At 42.9% G+C, this 12,318-nt stretch overlaps 9 non-coding genes across 9 annotated transcripts; all 9 read right to left on the reverse strand.

Annotated features, from left to right (window-relative positions):
• Nucleotides 1–3,670: 3,670 nt before the first annotated feature.
• Nucleotides 3,671–3,756, reverse strand: Trnay-gua. Its single transcript is given in 2 exon segments — nucleotides 3,671–3,706; nucleotides 3,720–3,756. It is a non-coding gene; the product is annotated as a tRNA-Tyr (tRNA).
• Nucleotides 3,757–3,978: 222 nt separating this feature from the next.
• Trnay-gua lies at nucleotides 3,979–4,064 on the reverse strand. The gene is given in 2 exon segments: nucleotides 3,979–4,014; nucleotides 4,028–4,064. It is a non-coding gene; the product is annotated as a tRNA-Tyr (tRNA).
• Nucleotides 4,065–4,676: 612 nt separating this feature from the next.
• Trnay-gua lies at nucleotides 4,677–4,762 on the reverse strand. Its single transcript is given in 2 exon segments — nucleotides 4,677–4,712; nucleotides 4,726–4,762. It is a non-coding gene; the product is annotated as a tRNA-Tyr (tRNA).
• Nucleotides 4,763–5,409: 647 nt separating this feature from the next.
• On the reverse strand, nucleotides 5,410–5,495 carry Trnay-gua. The gene is given in 2 exon segments: nucleotides 5,410–5,445; nucleotides 5,459–5,495. It is a non-coding gene; the product is annotated as a tRNA-Tyr (tRNA).
• A 68-nt stretch (nucleotides 5,496–5,563) lies between these two features.
• Nucleotides 5,564–5,649, reverse strand: Trnaf-gaa. Its single transcript is given in 2 exon segments — nucleotides 5,564–5,599; nucleotides 5,613–5,649. It is a non-coding gene; the product is annotated as a tRNA-Phe (tRNA).
• A 3,747-nt stretch (nucleotides 5,650–9,396) lies between these two features.
• Trnay-gua lies at nucleotides 9,397–9,482 on the reverse strand. Its single transcript is given in 2 exon segments — nucleotides 9,397–9,432; nucleotides 9,446–9,482. It is a non-coding gene; the product is annotated as a tRNA-Tyr (tRNA).
• A 1,551-nt stretch (nucleotides 9,483–11,033) lies between these two features.
• On the reverse strand, nucleotides 11,034–11,119 carry Trnay-gua. The gene is given in 2 exon segments: nucleotides 11,034–11,069; nucleotides 11,083–11,119. It is a non-coding gene; the product is annotated as a tRNA-Tyr (tRNA).
• A 427-nt stretch (nucleotides 11,120–11,546) lies between these two features.
• Trnay-gua lies at nucleotides 11,547–11,632 on the reverse strand. Its single transcript is given in 2 exon segments — nucleotides 11,547–11,582; nucleotides 11,596–11,632. It is a non-coding gene; the product is annotated as a tRNA-Tyr (tRNA).
• Nucleotides 11,633–11,700: 68 nt separating this feature from the next.
• On the reverse strand, nucleotides 11,701–11,786 carry Trnay-gua. Its single transcript is given in 2 exon segments — nucleotides 11,701–11,736; nucleotides 11,750–11,786. It is a non-coding gene; the product is annotated as a tRNA-Tyr (tRNA).
• Between the last annotated feature and the right edge of the window lie 532 nt (nucleotides 11,787–12,318).

Consider the following 12,318-nt stretch of genomic DNA (forward strand, 5'->3'; position numbering starts at 1 on the left):
CATGTAACCTTGCCCATAATAAACAGCAGTGCACGTAAAAAATACTTCGAGCCGGATTCGAACCAGCGACCTAGGGATCACAATTATAAATCTACAGTCCCCCGCTCTACCAATTGAGCTATCGAAGGATGGATGTACATGGAAAGGACAATCAACGTAACCTTGCCCAAAATAAACATCAGTGAACGTAAAACATCCTTCGAGCCGGATTCGAACCAGCGACCTAGGGATCACAATTATAAATCTACAGCCCCCCGCTCTACAAAACTGAGCTATCGAAGGATGGATGTACATAGAAAGGACATTAAACGTAACCTTGCCCAAAATAAACAGCAAGGCACTTAAAAACATTTTTCGAGCCGGATTCAAACCAGCAAACTTCGGATCACAATTATAAATCTACAGCCCCCCGCTCTACCAACTGGGCTATCGAAGGATGGATATGCATTGAAAGGACAATCAACGTAACCTTGCCCAAAATAAATCTATAGTCTCCAAGGAAAGGACATTCCATGTAACCTTCCCTACTATAAACAGCAGTGCACGTAACAAAATCCTTGGAGACGGATTCGAACCAGCGACAAAGGGATCACAATTATAAATCTACAGTCCCCCGTTCTACCAACTGAGCTATCGAAGGATGGATGTCCATGGAAAGGACAATCAACGTAACCTTGACCAAAATAAACAGCAGTGCACATAAAAAATCCTTCAAGCCGGATTTTAACCAGCGACCTAGAGATCACAATTATAAATCTACAGTCCCCCGCTCTACCAACTGAGCTATCGCATGATGGATGTAAATGGAAAGGACAATCGACAAAACCTTGACTAAAATAAACAGCAGTGAACGTAATAAAAATGCTTCGAGCCGTATTCTAACCAGTGACCTAGGGATCACAGTTATAAATCTACAGTCTCCAAGGAAAGGACATTCCATGTAACCTTGCCCAAAATAAGCAGAAGTGCACGTAAAAGAATCCTTCGAGCCGTATTCGAACCAGCGACCTAGGGATCACAGTTATAAATCTACAGTCCCCCGCTCCACCAACTGAGCTATCGAAGGATGGATGTACATGGAAAGGACAATCAACGTAACCTTGCCCAAAATAAACAGCAGTGAACGTAAAAAAATACTTCGAGCCGGATTCGAACCAGCCACCTAGGGATCACAATTATAAATCTACAGTCCCCCGCTCTACAAAACTGAGCTATCGAAGGATGGATGTAAATGGAAAGGACAATCAACGTAACCTTGCCCCACCTAAAAACATTGTTCGAGCCGGATTCAAACCAGCAACCTTCGGATCACAATTATATATCTACAGTCTCCAAGGAAAGGACATTCCATGTAACCTTGCCCATAATAAACAGCAGTGCACGTAAAAAAATACTTCGAGCCGGATTCGAACCAGCGACCTAGGGATCACAATTATAAATCTACAGTCCCCCGCTCTACCAATTGAGCTATCGAAGGATGGATGTACATGGAAAGGACAATCAACGTAACCTTGCCCAAAATAAACATCAGTGAACGTAAAACATCCTTCGAGCCGGATTCGAACCAGCGACCTAGGGATCACAATTATAAATCTACAGCCCCCCGCTCTACAAAACTGAGCTATCGAAGGATGGATGTACATGGAAAGGACATTAAACGTAACCTTGCCCAAAATAAACAGCAAGGCACTTAAAAACATTTTTCGAGCCGGATTCAAACCAGCAAACTTCGGATCACAATTATAAATCTACAGCCCCCCGCTCTACCAACTGGGCTATCGAAGGATGGATATGCATTGAAAGGACAATCAACGTAACCTTTCCCAAAATAAATCTATAGTCTCCAAGGAAAGGACATTTCATGTAACCTTGCCCAAAATAAACAGCAGTGCACGTAAAACAATCCTTCGAGCAGGATCCGAACCAGCGACCTAGGGATCACAGTTATAAATCTACAGTCCCCCGCTCTACCAACTGAGCTATCGAAGGATGGATGTACATTGAAAGGACAATCAACGTAACCTTGCCCAAAATAAACAGCAGTGAACGTAAAAAATCCTTCGAGCCGGATTCGAACCAGCGACCTAGGGATCACAATTATAAATCTACAGTCCCCCGCTATACAAAACTGAGCTATCGAAGGATGGATGTACATGGAAAGGACAATCAACGTAACCTTGCCCAAAATAAACAGCAAGGCACCTAAAAACATTGTTCGAGCCGGATTCAAACCAGCAACCTTCGGATCACAATTATATATCTACAGTCTCCAAGGAAAGGACATTTCATGTAACCTTGCCCAAAATAAACAGCAGTGCACGTAAAACATTCCTTCGAGCCGGATTCGAACCAGCGACCTAGGGATCACAGTTATAAATCTACAGTCCCCCGCTCTACCAACTGAGCTATAGAAGGATGGATGAGCATTGAAAGGGCAATCAACGTAACCTTGACCAAAATAAACAGCAGTGAACGTAAAAAATTATTCGAGCCGGATTCGAACCAGCAACCTAGGATCAGTCTCCAAGAAAATGAAATTCCATGTAACATTGCCCAACGTAAAGCGCATGTATAAAACATCCTTTGAGCCGGATTCGAACCAGCGAATGAGGGATTACAATTGTAAATCTACAGCCCCCCGCTCTACCAACTGAGATATCGAAGGATGGATGTACATTGAAAGGACAATCAACGTGCCCTTGCCCAAAATAAAAAAGCAGTGCATTTAAAAAAATTCTTCGAGCCGGATTCGAACCAGCGACCTAGGGATCACAATTATAAATCTACAGTCCCCCGCTCTACCAATTGAGCTATCGAAGGATGGATGTACATAGAAAGGACAATCAACGTAACCTTGCCCAAAATAAACAGCAGTGAACGTAAAAAATCCTTCGAGCCGTATTCGAACCAGCGACCTAGGGATCACAATTATAAATCTACAGCCCACCGCTCTACAAAACTGAGCTATCGAAGGTTGGATGTACATGGAAAGGACAATCAACGTAACCTTGCCCAAAATAAACAGCAAGGCACGTAAAAACATTTTTCGAGCCGGATTCAAACCAGCAACCTTCGGATCACAAACATAAATCTACAGCCCCCCGCTCTACCAACTGGGCTATCGAAGGATGGATATACATTGAAAGGACAATCAACGTAACCTTGCCCAAAATAAATCTAAAGTCTCCAAGTAAAGGACATTCCATGTAACCTTCCCTAAAATAAACATCAGTGCACGTAACAAAATCCTTGGAGAGGGATTCGAACCAGCGACCAAGGGATCACAATTATAAATCTACAGTCCCCCGTTCTACCAACTGAGCTATCGAAGGATGTATGTCCATGGAAAGGACAATCAACGTAACCTTGACCAAAATAAACAGCAGTGCACATAAATATTCCTTCAAGCCGGATTTTAATCAGCGACCTAGAGATCCCAGTCATAAATCTACAGTCTCCAAGGAAAGGACATTTCATGTAACCTTGCCCAAAATAAACAGCAGTGCACGTAAAACAATCCTTCGAGCCGGATTCGAACCAGCGACCTAGGGATCACAGTTATAAATCTACAGTACCCCGCTCTACCAACTGAGCTATCGAAGGATGGATGTACATTAAAAGGACAATCAACGTAACCTTGCCCAAAATAAACAGCAGTGAACGTAAAATATTCTTCGAGCCGGATTCGAACCAGCGACCTAGGGATCACAATTATAAATCTACAGTCCCCCGCTCTACCAACTGAGCTATCGAAGGTTGGATGAGCATTGAAAGGGCAATCAACGTAACCTTGACCAAAAAAAAAAGCAGTGAACGTAAAAAAATACTTCGAGCCAGATCCGAACCAGCGACCTAGGGATCACAATTATAAATCTACAGTCCCCCGCTCTACAAAACTGAGCTATCGAAGGTTGGATGAGCATTGAAAGGGCAATCAACGTAACCTTGACCAAAATAAACAGCAGTGAACGTAAAAAATCCTTCGAGCCGGATTCGAACCAGCGACCTAGGGATCACAATTATAAATCTACAGTCCCCCGCTCTACCAACTGAGCTATCGAAGGTTGGATGAGCATTGAAAGGGCAATCAACGTAACCTTGACCAAAATAAACAGCAGTGAACGTAAAAAAATACTTCGAGCCAGATTCGAACCAGCGACCTAGGGATCACAATTATAAATCTACAGTCCCCCGCTCTACAAAACTGAGCTATCGAAGGTTGGATGAGCATTGAAAGGGCAATCAACGTAACCTTGACCAAAATAAACAGCAGTGCACGTAAAAAATCCTTCGAGCCGGATTCGAACCTGCGACCTAGGGATCACAATTATAAATCTACAGTCCCCCGCTATACAAAACTGAGCTATCGAAGGATGGATGTACATGGAAAGGACAATCAACGTAACAAAGCCCAAAATAAACAGCAAGGCACCTAAAAACATTGTTCGAGCCGGATTCAAACCAGCAACCTTCGGATCACAATTATATATCTACAGTCTCCAAGGAAAGGACATTCCATGTAACCTTGCCCATAATAAACAGCAGTGAACGTAAAACATCCTTCAAGCCGGATTTTAACCAGCGACCTAGAGATCCCAGTCATAAATCTACAGTCTCCAAGGAAAGGACATTTCATGTAACCTTGCCCAAAATAAACAGCAGTGCACGTAAAAAAATCCTTCGAGCCGGATTCGAACCAGCGACCTAGGGATCACAGTTAAAAATCTACAGTCCCCCGCTCTACCAACTGAGCTATCGAAGGATGGATGTACATTAAAAGGACAATCAACGTAACCTTGCCCAAAATAAACAGCAGTGAACGTAAAAAATTCTTCGAGCCGGATTCGAACCAGCGACCTAGGGATCACAATTATAAATCTACAGTCCCCCGCTCTATCAACTGAGCTATCGAAGGTTGGATGAGCATTGAAAGGGCAGTCAACGTAACCTTGACCAAAATAAACAGCAGTGAACGTAAAAAAATACTTCGAGCCAGATTCGAACCAGCGACCTAGGGATCACAATTATAAATCTACAGTCCCCCGCTCTACAAAACTGAGCTATCGAAGGTTGGATGAGCATTGAAAGGGCAATCAACGTAACCTTGACCAAAATAAACAGCAGTGAACGTAAAAAAATACTTCGAGCCAGATTCGAACCAGCGACCTAGGGATCACAATTATAAATCTACAGTCCCCCGTTCTACCAACTGAGCTATCGAAGGATGGATGTCCATGGAAAGGACAATCAACTTAACCTTGCCCAAAATAAACAGCAGTGCACATAAAAAATCCTTCAAGCCGGATTTTAACCAGCGACCTAGAGATCACAGTCATAAATCTACAGTCTCCAAGGAAAGGACATTTCATGTAACCTTGCCCAAAATAAACAGCAGTGCACGTAAAACAATCCTTCGAGCCGGATTCGAACCAGCGACCTAGGGATCACAGTTATAAATCTACAGTCCCCCGCTCTACCAACTGAGCTATCGAAGGATGGATGTACATTGAAAGGACAATCAACGTAACCTTGCCCAAAATAAACAGCAGTGAACGTAAAAAAATCCTTCGAGCCGGATTCGAACCAGCGACCTAGGGATCACAATTATAAATCTTCAGACCCCCGCTCTACCAACTGAGCTATCGAAGGATGGATGAGCATTGAAAGGGCAATCAACGTAACCTTGACCAAAATAAACAGCAGTAAACGTAAAAAATTCTTCGAGCCGGATTCGAACCAGCAACCTAGGATCAATCTCCAAGAAAATGAAATTCCATGTAACATTGCCCAACGTAAAGCGCATGTATAAAGCATCCTTTGAGCCGGATTCGAACCAGTGAATGACGGATCACAATTGTAAATCTACAGCCCCCCGCTCTACCAATTGAGCTATCGAAGGATGGATGTATATTGAAAGGACAATCAACGTAAACTTGGCCAAAATAAAAAAGCAGTGCACCTAAAAAAAAATTTCGAGCCGGATTCGAACCAGCGATTTAGGGATCACATTTATAAATCTACAGTCCCCCGCTCTACCAACTGAGCTATCGCATGATGGATGTCCATGGAAGGAACAATCAACGTAACCTTGCTTAAAATAAACAGCAGTGAACATAAAAAAATCCTTCGAGCCGGATTCGAACCAGCGACCTAGGGATCACAATTATAAATCTACAGTCCCCCGCTTTACCAACTGTGCTATCGAAGGATGGATGTACGTGGAAAGGACAATTAATGTAAACTTGCCCAAAATAAACAGTATTGCACGTAAAAAAATCCTTCGAGCAGGATTCGAACCAGCGACCTAGAGATCCCAATTATAAATCTACAGTCCTCCGCTCTACCAACTGAGCTATCGAAGGATGGATGTACATTAAAAGGACAATCAACGTAATCTTACCCAAAATAAAAAAAGCAGTGCACCTAAAAAAATTTCTTCGGGCAGGATTTGAACCAACGATTTAGGGATCACAGTTATACATCTACAGTCTCCAAGAAAAGGACATTCCATGTAATCTGTCCAAAATAAACAGCAACTCACGTAAATAAATTCTTCGAGCCGTATTCGACCCAGCATCTAGGGATCACAATTATAAATCTACAGTCCCCCGCTCTACCAACTGAGCTATCGCATGATGGATGTAAATGGAAAGGACAATCGACAAAACCTTGACTAAAATAAACAGCAGTGAACGTAATAAAAATGCTTCGAGCCGTATTCGAACCAGTGACCTTGGGATCACAGTTATAAATCTACAGTCTTCAAGGAAAGCACATTCCATGTAACCTTGCCCAAAATAAGCAGAAGTGCACGTAAAAGAATCCTTCGAGCCGTATTCGAACCAGCGACCTAGGGATCACAGTTATAAATCTACAGTCCCCCGCTCCACCAACTGAGCTATCGAAGGATGGATGTACATGGAAAGGACAATCAACGTAACCTTGCCCAAAAAAAACAGCAGTGAACGTAAAAAAATACTTCGAGCCGGATTCGAACCAGCCACCTAGGGATCACAATTATAAATCTACAGTCCCCCGCTCTACAAAACTGAGCTATCGAAGGATGGATGTACATGGAAAGGACAATCAACGTAACCTTGCCCAAAATAAACAGCAAGGCACCTAAAAACATTGTTCGAGCCGGATTCAAACCAGCAACCTTCGGATCACAATTATATATCTACAGTCTCCAAGGAAAGGACATTCCATGTAACCTTGCCCATCTTAAACAGCAGTGCACGTGAAAAAATACTTCGAGCCGGATTCGAACCAGCGACCTAGGGATCACAATTATAAATCTACAGTCCCCCGCTCTACCAATTGAGCTATCGAAGGATGGATGTACATGGAAAGGACAATCAACGTAACCTTGCCCAAAATAAACATCAGTGAACGTAAAACATCCTTCGAGCCGGATTCGAACCTGCGACCTAGGGATCACAATTATAAATCTACAGCCCCCCTCTCTACAAAACTGAGCTATCGAAGGATGGATGTACATGGAAAGGACATTAAACGTAACCTTGCCCAAAATAAACAGCAAGGCACTTAAAAACATTTTTCGAGCCGGATTCAAACCAGCAAACTTCGGATCACAATTATAAATCTACAGCCCCCCGCTCTACCAACTGGGCTATCTAAGGATGGATATGCATTGAAAGGACAATCAACGTAACCTTGCCCAAAATAAATCTATAGTCTGTAAGGAAAGGACATTCCATGTAACCTTCCCTACAATAAACAGCAGTGCACGTAACAAAATCCTTGGAGACGGATTCGAACCAGCGACAAAGGGATCACAATTATAAATCTACAGTCCCCCGTTCTACCAACTGAGCTATCGAAGGATGGATGTCCATGGAAAGGACAATCAACGTAACCTTGACCAAAATAAACAGCAGTGCACATAAAAAATCCTTCAAGCCGGATTTTAACCAGCGACCTAGAGATCACAATTATAAAGCTACAGTCCCCCGCTCTACCAACTGAGCTATCGCATGATGGATGTAAATGGAAAGGACAATCGACAAAACCTTGACTAAAATAAACAGCAGTGAACGTAATAAAAATGCTTCGAGCCGTATTCGAACCAGTGACCTAGGGATCACAGTTATAAATCTACAGTCTCCAAGGAAAGTACATTCCATGTAACCTTGCCCAAAATAAGCAGAAGTGCACGTAAAAGAATCCTTCGAGCCGTATTCGAACCAGCGACCTAGGGATCACAGTTATAAATCTACAGTCCCCCGCTCCACCAACTGAGCTATCGAAGGATGGATGTACATGGAAAGGACAATCAACGTAACCTTGCCCAAAATAAACAGCAGTGAACGTAAAAAAATACTTCGAGCCGGATTCGAACCAGCCACCTAGGGATCACAATTATAAATCTACAGTCCCCCGCTCTACAAAACTGAGCTATCGAAGGATGGATGTACATGGAAAGGACAATCAACGTAACCTTGCCCAAAATAAACAGCAAGGCACCTAAAAACATTGTTCGAGCCGGATTCAAACCAGCAACCTTCGGATCACAATTATATATCTACAGTCTCCAAGGAAAGGACATTCCATGTAACCTTGCCCATAATAAACAGCAGTGCACGTAAAAAAATACTTCGAGCCGCATTCGAACCAGCGACCTAGGGATCACAATTATAAATCTACAGTCCCCCGCTCTACCAATTGAGCTATCGAAGGATGGATGTACATGGAAAGGACAATCAACGTAACCTTGCCCAAAATAAACATCAGTAAACGTAAAACATCCTTCGAGCAGGATTCGAACCAGCGACCTAGGGATCACAATTATAAATCTACAGCCCCCCGCTCTACAAAACTGAGCTATCGAAGGATGGATGTACATGGAAAGGACATTAAACGTAACCTTGCCCAAAATAAACAGCAAGGCACTTAAAACATTTTTCGAGCCGGATTCAAACCAGCAAACTTCGGATCACAATTATAAATCTACAGCCCCCCGCTCTACCAACTGGGCTATCGAAGGATGTATATGCATTGAAAGGACAATCAACGTAACCTTGCCCAAAATAAATCTATAGTCTCCAAGGAAAGGACATTCCATGTAACCTTCCCTACAATAAACAGCAGTGCACGTAACAAAATCCTTGGAGACGGATTCGAACCAGCGACAAAGGGATCACAATTATAAATCTACAGTCCCCCGTTCTACCAACTGAGCTATCGAAGGATGGATGTCCATGGAAAGGACAATCAACGTAACCTTGACCAAAATAAACAGCAGTGCACAAAAAAAATCCTTCAAGCCGGATTTTAACCAGCGACCTAGAGATCACAGTCATAAATCTACAGTCTCCAAGGAAAGGACATTTCATGTAACCTTGCCCAAAATAAACAGCAGTGCACGTAAAACAATCCTTCGAGCCGGATTCGAACCAGCGACCTAGGGATCACAGTTATAAATCTACAGTCCCCCGCTCTACCAACTGAGCTATCGAAGGATGGATGTACATTGAAAGGACAATCAACGTAACCTTGCCCAAAATAAACAGCAAGGCACCTAAAAACATTGTTCGAGCCGGATTCAAACCAGCAACCTTCGGATCACAATTATATATCTACAGTCTCCAAGGAAAGGACATTCCATGTAACCTTGCCCATAATAAACAGCAGTGCACGTAAAAAAATACTTCGAGCCGCATTCGAACCAGCGACCTAGGGATCACAATTATAAATCTACAGTCCCCCGCTCTACCAATTGAGCTATCGAAGGATGGATGTACATGGAAAGGACAATCAACGTAACCTTGCCCAAAATAAACATCAGTGAACGTAAAACATCCTTCGAGCCGGATTCGAACCAGCGACCTAGGGATCACAATTATAAATCTACAGCCCCCCGCTCTACAAAACTGAGCTATCGAAGGATGGATGTACATGGAAAGGACATTAAACGTAACCTTGCCCAAAATAAACAGCAAGGCACTTAAAAACATTTTTCGAGCCGGATTCAAACCAGCAAACTTCGGATCACAATTATAAATCTACAGCCCCCCGCTCTACCAACTGGGCTATCGAAGGATGGATATGCATTGAAAGGACAATCAACGTAACCTTGCCCAAAATAAATCTATAGTCTCCAAGGAAAGGACATTCCATGTAACCTTCCCTTAAATAAACAGCAGTGCACGTAACAAAATCCTTGGAGACGGATTCGAACCAGCGACAAAGGGATCACAATTATAAATCTACAGTCCCCCGTTCTACCAACTGAGCTATCGAAGGATGGATGTCCATGGAAAGGACAATCAACGTAACCTTGACCAAAATAAACAGCAGTGCACATAAAAAATCCTTCAAGCCGGATTTTAACCAGCGAATTAGAGATCACAATTATAAATCTACTGTCCCCTGCTCTACCAACTGAGCTATCGCATGATGGATGTAAATGGAAAGGACAATCGACAAAACCTTGACTAAAATAAACAGCAGTGAACGTAATAAAAATGCTTCGAGCCGTATTCTAACAAGTGACCTAGGGATCACAGTTATAAATCTACAGTCTCCAAGGAAAGGACATTACATGTAACCTTGCCCAAAATAAGCAGAAGTGCACGTAAAAGAATCCTTCGAGCCGTATTCGAACCAGCGACCTAGGGATCACAGTTATAAATCTACAGTCCCCCGCTCCACCAACTGAGCTATCGAAGGATGGATGTACATGGAAAGGACAATCAACGTAACCTTGCCCAAAATAAACAGCAGTGAACGTAAAAAAATACTTCGAGCCGGATTCGAACCAGCCACCTAGGGATCACAATTATAAATCTACAGTCCCCCGCTCTACAAAACTGAGCTATTGAAGGATGGATATACATGGAAAGGACAATCAACGTAACCTTGCCCAAAATAAACAGCAAGGCACCTAAAAACATTGTTCGAGCCGGATTCAAACCAGCAACCTTCGGATCACAATTATATATCTACAGTCTCCAAGGAAAGGACATTCCATGTAACCTTGCCCATAATAAACAGCAGTGCACGTAAAAAAATTCTTCGAGCCGGATTCGAACCAGCGACCTAGGGATCACAATTATAAATCTACAGTCCCCCGCTCTACCAACTGAGCTATCGAAGGTTGGATGAGCATTGAAAGGGCAGTCAACGTAACCTTGACCAAAATAAACTGCAGTGAACGTAAAAAAATACTTCGAGCCAGATTCGAACCAGCGACCTAGGGATCACAATTATAAATCTACAGCCCCCCGCTCTACAAAACTGAGCTTTTGAAGGATGGATGTACATGGAAAGGACATTAAACGTAACCTTGCCCAAAATAAACAGCAAGGCACATAAAAACATTTTTCGAGCCGGATTCAAACCAGCAAACTTCGGATCACAATTATAAATCTACAGCCCCCCGCTCTACCAACTGGGCTATCGAAGGATGGATATGCTTTGAAAGGACAATCAACGTAACCTTGCCCAAAATAAATCTATAGTCTCCAAGGAAAGGACATTTCATGTAACCTTGCCCAAAATAAACAGCAGTGCACGTAAAACAATCCTTCGAGCCGGATTCGAACCAGCGACCTAGGGATCACAGTTATAAATCTACAGTCCCCCGCTCTACCAACTGAGCTATCGAAGGATGGATGTACATTGAAAGGACAATCAACGTAACCTTGCCCAAAATAAACAGCAGTGAACGTAAAAAAATCCTTCGAGCCGGATTCGAACCAGCGACCTAGGGATCACAATTATAAATCTACAGTCCCCCGCTCTACCAACTGAGCTATCGAAGGATGGATGAGCATTGAAAGGGCAATCAACGTAACCTTGACCAAAATAAACAGCAGTGAACGTAAAAAATTATTCGGGCCGGATTCGAACCAGCAACCTAGGATCAGTCTCCAAGAAAATGAAATTCCATGTAACATTGCCCAACGTAAAGCGCATGTATAAAACATCCTTTGAGCCGGATTCGAACCAGCGAATGAGGGATCACAATTGTAAATCTACAGCCCCCCGCTCTACCAACTGAGCTATCGAAGGATGGATGTACATTGAAAGGACAATCAACGTGACCTTGCCCAAAATAAAAAAGCAGTGCATTTAAAAAAATTCTTCGAGCCGGATTCGAACCAGCGACCTAGGGATCACAATTATAAATCTACAGTCCCCCGCTCTACCAATTGAGCTATCGAAGGATGGATGTACATGGAAAGGACAATCAACGTAACCTTGCCCAAAATAAACAGCAGTGAACGTAAAAAAATACTTCGAGCCGGATTCGAACCAGCCACCTAGGGATCACAATTATAAATCTACAGTCCC

The sequence above is a fragment of the Nematostella vectensis genome, chromosome 3 (genome assembly GCF_932526225.1).
Source record: "Nematostella vectensis chromosome 3, jaNemVect1.1, whole genome shotgun sequence".
In the NCBI taxonomy this organism is placed as follows: domain Eukaryota; kingdom Metazoa; phylum Cnidaria; class Anthozoa; order Actiniaria; family Edwardsiidae; genus Nematostella; species Nematostella vectensis.